This window comes from Armigeres subalbatus, chromosome 3 (genome assembly GCF_024139115.2).
Source record: "Armigeres subalbatus isolate Guangzhou_Male chromosome 3, GZ_Asu_2, whole genome shotgun sequence".
NCBI lineage: Eukaryota > Metazoa > Arthropoda > Insecta > Diptera > Culicidae > Armigeres > Armigeres subalbatus.
This window is the reverse complement of record NC_085141.1, coordinates 202,290,881-202,300,034: the sequence shown is the minus strand read 5'-3', so window position 1 is coordinate 202,300,034 and position 9,154 is coordinate 202,290,881. Positions and strand designations below refer to the sequence as shown.

At 42.0% G+C, this 9,154-nt stretch overlaps 1 long non-coding RNA gene across 1 annotated transcript; it reads right to left on the bottom strand.

Annotated features, from left to right (window-relative positions):
• Positions 1 to 1,493: 1,493 nt before the first annotated feature.
• On the bottom strand, positions 1,494 to 7,606 carry LOC134224713 (uncharacterized). The gene is made up of 4 exons (XR_009983032.1): positions 7,563 to 7,606; positions 6,906 to 7,093; positions 6,631 to 6,815; positions 1,494 to 1,786 (listed from the first exon to the last, which is right to left on the bottom strand). It is a non-coding gene; the product is annotated as an uncharacterized LOC134224713 (long non-coding RNA).
• Positions 7,607 to 9,154: the final 1,548 nt, after the last annotated feature.

Below are 9,154 nucleotides of genomic sequence, written 5' to 3'. Positions count from 1 at the left end.
CCCAACTGTTTGCAGTTGGTACAATTAAAAACCCTGGGTACAAAAAGACGCACCGGAAACAACATATTTTCGATATCTACATATTTTGGGAGTATCGAACCGGCGAACGTCACTCGAAGTGAGCCTGACTTTGAATACACTTTTTTGCCATCTACCGTGGCAGCTGAATGCAACTCCTTGTAATCCAGAATATCCTCGGTAGACTTTATTGCATTCTTCAAGCGGCCTTTTCCCGCAAGTACATCCTAGCAAGTCAGGCTCGCTGCGTTTATCACGCCTTCAATCTCGACCTCCCGCGAGGGCACATAAACCAAATATTCTACATTATACAGTTGGTCTTTTGCAATAGCATTTGCATCCTGGTATGTAGGTGCGGTTACACGTAGTTTATTCCGATTGATCTGATGAAAATCAGTTTTCGGAAAACGACGCGTAAAGTCACGTTTGATTCCTAGAAAATCAATACTTTTTACTTTCTGCCGAAAGTAAACAACCCAGGGACCAGGTGAGGAAGCCTGGTAAAATCGCGTGCGGACAACATTATCTTTGGGAGGCGTATCGCCTCCGTTCTCTTCATCCATCAGTTGTGGAATGAATTCAAAGTTGATAAAAAAAAAAAAATTAAAAAAATTCAAGGAAAAAAAAAGAAGAAAAAAAAAGTATAAATTAACTAGTTATTGTTTGAAGAAAAAAAAATTTAAAAGAGAAATAATAACTTTAATTACAAAATTCCAATTTTATTTTCTCGCGTCACCCTGTTTTTGTCGTACTCTAAGCAAGCCGACGGTAACTATATGGTGAACGACAGACAGACAACAGTTCGACCACTGTTGTGTGGTGAGTGCAAATCAATTGCAATCAGAACGGACGGTTAGAACAATACACTTTATTATATGTATACTTATCCGTTCCCGTTCAGGTAGGTAGATGCTGATGCTGTTCGGCCACTGATGTTTGGATGCGGACCGAATAAAATCACTGTAAATGCAAGCGTAACCCTTTAGCTACGCGAGCACCTTCTTCGACGATCACGAATCGCCTTAGACAGCCACTTAATCCACAGTGGGATGACGCGGAATGATATAAAGAACTCACTATTTTGTGAGAAAAAACTCCACTGATTTGAAAAAATAACTGCCTGCGATGGAGACACGGACATTCACATCCGGCTACTTCAAGCGATCGGCAAAGAATGTGACCATCAGTTTCTTGTTGGTTGCAGCTTGGAAAATCGCATTCGAAATAGCTGGTTAAGACAGAGGTCTCCGGAGAAAACATCCAGGCCTTCACGCGACTATTGTCATTAGAAAGTATTTGGAGGTGAATTCCTGGCAAGAGTGCCTAATATTTCATTATATATTCGGAGGGGTTTTGATTGTCCACAAAGGAAGTGAAAAATAACGATTGAGTGAAAAACGAGTCGATAATCGAGTAATTCAAAAAAGGAGCCCATTGCTCATTTGTGTGCGGAGATTTTTTCGGATTGAGTGAGAGTAAAACAACAAGAAGGCTGTGTTTATTTGGCATTAAACTAATTAGCGGTTTCCACATCATAATTGTTGTCGTGTAGTTAAATTAGCTACCTTTTCTCAACTTTTTTTCGATTTATCCGTGGAAAAACAACGTTGCGAGATGGATTCAGCCCACTTGCAGACTCAGTACTACTCGTTGAATTTTGCCCATCTTGACGATGAAGAGCTGTGTCATGAATTACTGATTCGGGATATCGCCAGGAAGGATGAATCACGCAGTAAATTAGAGAGAGTCTTGCGTACGGTGATGAAATCTGAAAAAGAGAAAAAAGAAGCTACAATCTATAAATATGACGACATAGACGTGTTAGATGAGTTGAAACTATGCGATGAGAAAGAGCGAGCGATTAAATGCGTGTTAGAAGGAAAGAAGGTTCAAAAAGGTCCAGATAGGAAATTCAAATCAAAGCTTCTTCACATTCTGTTTAGAATGGTGCGGCTAAAGTCTCAGACCGATGCCGAGGAAGATTTGAATAGTATCGCGGTTATTGCAGGAGAGTGCATTAGGTTGATTAATAAATTCTACTCACTTACGTCCCCGATAGTAGAAGTGAGAGAAGCAGAATTGAAAATTTTGAATGAAAGTTTGAGAGTAATGCGTGAACAAACAGAGGAGCAAATATTAGCTGATGAGCAGATCGCGGAAAGTGAAACCGAAAATAGAAATGAGAATGGAAGAGAGAAAGGCAATGAACAGGAAGTTATTCATTATGCTCAAAATGAAGGCGCGGTAGGAGGTAGTGTTTCAGCAAATGATGCTGTTCGCGTGACGGAACTTTCTGTTGAAAATGCAAAATTAAAAGAGGTAGTGAATCAGCTGATTCAGCGGATTCAAGCTTTGGAATCCACCCTGGTACCAAAGCCCGTAGAACAAGAGCGAATGAAACAACGCGTCAGTACGCCGGTAGACGAACGATCGGTACAAAGCGAAAATGAGTCACGCGCGAAGGTGAATAGCGAACCGGATTTTTATGAATGGGTTAAATCTAAATATGGATCAATGGAGAGCATTGCCGAAAGGAACAAGCTTCCACTGCCCGCACCTCTCGACAATCAGGAAATTAGACAAGCGATAACAGTAGACAGGCCAAGAAATAGCCAGTTACCAGTACACAAATGGTCGGTTAGGTACGACGGGATGGATAACGGACGAAGATTAAACGAATTCCTTAAAGAAGTTGAATTCAACGCGAGATCGGAAGGTTTTACTGAAGCGGAACTTTTTGTGTCTGCACACCACCTTTTTACGCGAAAGGCTAGGTCGTGGTTCATGGAGGTGAATGGAAATAATGAACTTCAAACGTGGAAGAATTTGGTTAAGGAACTTAAGAATGAATTCTTACCTGTAGACATTGATTATCAGTATGAACGCCTAGCTAATGCGCGGAGGCAAGGTCCTCGGGAAAAATTCCAGGATTTTTATTTGGATATGGTCCGAATTTTCCGCAGCATGTCCAGACAGGAAGTTCGATGTACTATTCCGGAATACCAGGGTGGACTGCAGAACAGCCATGCTGGCTGCAAACATAACCACAATCGCTAGTATGAGGGAATTCGGTAAGAAGTTTGACTCCATAAATTGGCAAGTTTATGCTAGGAAAGAAAGTAGATTCGAAAGGCCAGAATCTGAGATTGAAGAAATCAGTTACCAGTCACAATACCGTGGTAGAAATGAATCTGGGAATCGGTTTCAATCAGGTTTTAATACAGGATATCAGGGTCGAAATGAGTCAACGAATAGGTTCCAAAATGAGTACAAGGGAGGATACCAGGGACGAAATTTCAACCCAAATTATAAAAAGGCTAACGAGCAATTTGTACCTACGAGACATAGAAAGGAAGAAAATAGTGGTCAGCAGAGAGGGCAGCAAAAACCGAAGATAAGTCAGGGCAGTAATCAGGAAAGAAGACAAGAAGAGCCAAAGCCAACTACAAGTGGCACTAATGCTTTACAGAGAATCGTTAAAGCATATATTCCCGATAAGCGAGGATTGTGTTTTAACTGTCGGGAAGATGGACACAGGTTTCGCGATTGTCATGAAGAAAAACACGATTTCTGTGAGAAATGTGGATTTCCTGGGTTTGCGACTTCAAATTGCCCATTTTTCCAGTCAATAAACCTCAAGAAGACTGCTCAATGAGGCAATGCAGTCTTACAAGCTCTAAAAGTCCTCAGCTAAGACTATCAGAAGAACCAACAGCCATTCTTCATCAGTTAGGTTATTCGAGAGTGGATCGTGTAGCCAGGAAGCAGGATGAGATTGCTACTTTGCTCGTCAAGCTTAGTGGAGACGCCAGACCATTCACGAAAATTGATCTGATGGGGATTGAACTAATTGGTCTCTTGGACAGTGGTGAGGCAAGGACTGTGTTAGGCATCGGAGCGAGGAAAATTATGAAGCAACTGAACCTAAAAATAGAACCCACTACTGTTGCATTACGTACAGCCGCCGGAGATGATCTGGAAGTCCTTGGCTGTGCTGACGTCCCGATTACATTTAACGGAACAACCAAAATTTTCCAAGTAATTATCGCTCCGAATCTCAAACGTAGATGCGTATTGGGTTATGATTTTTGGTTGAAATTTGGTATCGAGCCGACTATCAAAAATCACCCAATAGAGATTTTAGATGACGGAATATGTGAGGAGATAGAAAAAGAAGAAATGTTGACAGAAGATCAGAAAGAGCAGTTAGAGAGTGAAGAAAGAGTTTCTGGTGGCGCAGCCAGGGCAATTCGGCAAAACAAGCGTCATAGAGCACACTATCGAAATTCAAGAGGAGTTTAGGGAAGAGCATCCGGTTAGAAAGAATCCTTACCCATGGAGCCCAGAGATCCAACGGAAGATTCATGCGGCATTAGACAATATGATTCGAGACGAAATAGTGGAAGAATCCAATTCAGACTGGGCACTACCAGTAGTCCCAGTCAAGAAGAGGTATAGTGAGGAAATATGGCTCTGCTTGGATGCCAGGAAATTAAACGAGAGAACCAAGAGAGACGCATATCCGTTACCGCACCAGAATAGGATTTTAAGCCACTTGGGGACAGTTAGGTACATAACAACCATTGATTTGACACAAGCATTTCTTCAGATTCCTTTGAGCCCGGAGTCGAGAAAATACACTGCGTTCTCTATACCAGGTAGAGGGCTGTTCCATTTTACACGACTTCCGTTTGGATTGGTGAACAGCCCTGCTACACTAAGCAAGTTGATGGACAGAGTATTAAGCCATGGTGCACTAGAGCCAGCAATATTCGTATATCTCGACGATATTGTTGTAGTTAGCCAAACATTTGATGAACACATGGAGAAATTACGAGACTTAGCGAAGCGTTTGCGAGAAAACAAATTTATGCATCAATCTCATTAAATCTAAATTTTGCTGCCACGAATTGCCGTACCTTGGGTACATCTTGTCCCAAGAAGGATTGCGGCCTAATCCAGATCGCGTACAAGCGATCCTTGGATATACGGTTCCAACATCGGTAAGACAGCTTCGTCGATTCCTCGGTATGATCAATTACTACCGTAGGTTTATCGAAAACTACAGCGAAATTACTGCACCTCTCACTGACTTATTGAAGAATAATCCAAAGAGGGTGCAATGGAACGCGGCAGCTGAGAATGCATTTCAGGTCATCAAGGAGAAACTGATTTCAGCTCCTGTGATGGCCAATCCGAACTTCACGCTTCCCTTCACGGTTCAAACAGACGCCAGTGATAACGCTATCGCAGGCGTACTTACTCAAGTGCACAACGGGCAAGAGAAGGTAATAGCCTTCCACTCTGAAAAGCTCAAGGGAGCCTAGCTAAATTACCATGCGGCAGAAAAAGAAGGATTGGCCGCACTTCGCTGCATAGAAAAGTTTCGTGGCTACATAGAGGGGACAAAGTTTACTTTGGTAACCGACTCCTCTGCCTTAACTTTTATAATGCGTGCGAAGTGGCGGTCATCATCTCGGCTGAGTCGCTGGAGTATTGAGCTTCAGCAATACGACATGGAGATTAGACATCGGGAGGGGAAAGAAAACATCGTTCCAGATGCCCTCTCCCGATCGCTCGAATCTCTAGATGAAGAGCCTTTAGATAGTTGGTATAAACAACTTTTTGTCGCTGTGGAAAACGAACCAGAAAATTACCCTGATTTTAAAATCGTCGACGGACTACTCTTTAAGTTTGTAGCCGCCAAATCAGACTTGATGGACTACCACTTCGAGTGGAAACAGTGTGTACCTGTCTCCAAACGAAACAGTATTATGGAAAAAGAGCACGATAACAATCTTCACATTGGCTTCGTCAAATGTGTCGAAATGATCAAGCGTAGATACTATTGGCCTCGTATGAGCAGTGACATTAAAAAGTACATTGCCAAATTCGAGTCATGTAAAATGAACAAGCATTCAACCGTGTCGACAGCTCCAGAAATGGGTAAACAGAGAATAACGACCAAGCCCTTCCAAATAGTTTGCATAGACTACATCCAATCTCTTTCCAGAAGTAAGCAGGGAAACGCGCACTTATTGGTGGTCATGGACCTATTTTCTAAGTACTGCCTGCTTACTCCTGTGAAGAAGATTGCGAGTACCTCCCTATGCAAAATACTAGAAGAGCTATGGTTTAGGAAATTCTCTACCCCACAAATAATCATAACAGACAATGCAACAACGTTCTTGTCTAAAGACTTTCAGCATTTACTGGAAAAATACGATGTTCAGCATTGGGCAAACGCTAGGCACAGAAGCCAAGCGAACCCAGCTGAACGACTGAATAGAACCATTAACTCAATGATCCGCCCATACGTGAAACAAGATCAAAAGCTATGGGATACGAAAGTTTCGGAAATGGAATTCGTTCTTAACAATACCATCCATTCGACCACGAAGTTCAGCCCGCACTGTATAATATTTGGACACGAAATAGTTAGCAGAGGAAGTGAGCATAAATTTGAGAAAAATATAGAACAATCGGAAGAGCAAAGAGTAGAAAAACTTAGAGGAGTATGTAAAAAAGTAGGAGAAATAGTGAGAGAACATTTACAAAAATCACATGAAGAGAATAAGAAACGGTACGATCTCCGACATAAGCGTTACTCACCAACCTTCGTTGTGGGTCAACGAGTGTTTAAACGGAGTTTTCGTCAGTCGTCAGCAGGAGACCAGTTTAATGCTAAACTGGGACCGCAGTACACACCCTGTGTTATTATGCGGAAACTTGGCACCAGTTCTTATGAGGTGTCGGATTTAAAAGGCAAATCCTTAGGAATATTTTCAGCCGCGGATCTAAAAGCATAGGTACCATTCAATGAATTTCGTCATGATTATGAAGTGAGTAGGAGAATGAATTTCGGTGAAACAGTCGTCTCAAAATACCTATCCTTCACATTTCAATCGTCATGAATGGATACGAAATCGTTGCCCGGGGTAGAAGTATCCATAGTGTTAGTGCGTGGGTGTCACTGATTGGTGCATCCGTTTTTGTCTTGTACATAGTCAGTAGTCAAGTAGCGACGTCGCATATGTAGTTGTAGGTATAGTCGTCTTAGTCAGTGCATGTTTACCTGAAATTGTTTTAATTCGTTCACTTTTATCGCATGTTTTAGTTAATTTATTACTTTTAATTTGTTAAATTTTAGTAGCATATATCGAGTACAAAAAGCATTATGTCATGTTGAGTCATGAGTCAGATGAGTATAAAATGCACCAATAAACAGTCATGGTCGGTCCCATAGACATATAAAACATCACTTTGTCGTAAAGTTGGATAGTTTAGAAGAGAACAAGAAGAATACCACATTCACTGTCATTAACCGTACCCACTACCATTAAACGAACTCCCACGTGTTCTCCATATAGATTGTTAATGATGAACTTCTGATAAGGAATTTGATGGGAATTTCATCACGAAAAATCAAAACCTAATGATTGATCGATTGCTCAATACTAGTACCAGCAATTGATATCGATATTCAGATTTTTCGAGGCCGGCAATCCACAAAAATTTCTTATCAAAACTTCATCAGTACTTACCACAGAGCAATTCATATCCTCCAGCATCACATTGCGCAGCATTTTGACGTCTCATGTAATCAATAGAATCACGCACACAGATGAATAATGATAATTGTATAAAAAAGAACGTACTAGAGTATAACTCCGACAATCTGTGAGAAATATTTCGGTAAACCCTGACATGATGCTTAAGTCGTTATAAAAGGCTCCATATTTCATTTTAATTTGAATTTATATCTTATTTTGTTTCATTGCATGTTTTAGATATTATTTTAAAGTGTTTTTTCAATCGATCGGTGAATTAAAAGCATATTTGTTAGAGGTTATCAAGGAAATCCTTGGTATTTAATCGCAGGAGACCTGAGTCCAGAACGTTGATGGTCAGTAATGACACAATGTCATAAAATTGAGTAGAGTTGGCTACAAGCTAATGATGACACCTTATGACCCCGAAAGTCTGCAACATTTATTGCTGAATTCACAAATTCTTCACTACCAGTTGGACTATTTTAATCTAGTACGTCATAAGTGAAATGTTTCGCAGTCAACCGTCAGTGAAGTTAATACCGTCCTAGTGATAATGTTTCGTGAAGTGCAGGTTCAGAGGTACGTTTAATCGGTGAAAGCTAATGCAATTTGTAGAAAAAAATATTTACTTTGTAAATATTTTTACCCGAGCTAATGGGAGAGTGTAAGTGTTGGTTATGTTATGTGATGAGTGTTGCCGAGAAATTCGTGGAATTTTAGTGTTATGCGTGAATTGTTTGTGAATGGCAGGTAAAACTCGTCTTTATGTGTAGGTTTTCCATGTACAGTAGCGACTGCAGTAGAGCAGGGCGCGATTAGCCTCCACCACCCTAGAAGACCGCAGCCAACAACTCACCATAGTCCTCCAACCCAACACCAGAGGGCCAGAAGCACCATCGTCGAGCAGCCATGAAGGGGTGGCGTAATTGGGTTGATGGAATGATGCGAGGTGACTGACCTGAAAAAGGAGGTCATGACCCTAGAATGCAGGAAACAAGCCTGAAACCGTCACTTATCCAAAACAATTCGAAGTGAACGGAATAAAGTTTTAAAGCTAGCGAAAGCACCAAATTAGAAGAAGTGAGAGAGTTTGTGGAAGAAGACCAGGCGTAGAGGACGTCAGGTAACTTAAAGTGGCTGCTTCCGGAGACAGAAGCTGATCCCAGCATTTTCTCCTTCCCAGAACCCCGCCGTTTTTATGGTTTAATCCTTGGTTAAACCCCATCGAGAACCGCCATCGCATCCAGGTTCCATTGTCGGCCTGATTCGGCATTGTTCCGCCGATAGCCGTTCGGCCATCATATTGGTCGTTTTGGACCGCGGCAAGAAGCGAGGGAGATCCCCAAGCCACCCCGGCGTTATCACCGGTAAGCCGCAGCGAGCCGAGTCGTCGGCAACAGAAGGAGGAAGGTGTCAGCCACCGACGCTACGTAGGCCGTTGAAGGGCGAAGGAAGTACCGAAGAGGAAGAAAGCCGCCGTCGCCGGCGTGAATGCCCTTGCATCGAGGATTGAAGTCAAGGAAGGACGGAAGGAGAGCTAGGCAGAGGACGAGGAAGGACAGGAGTTGAAGAAGGAAGAAGTG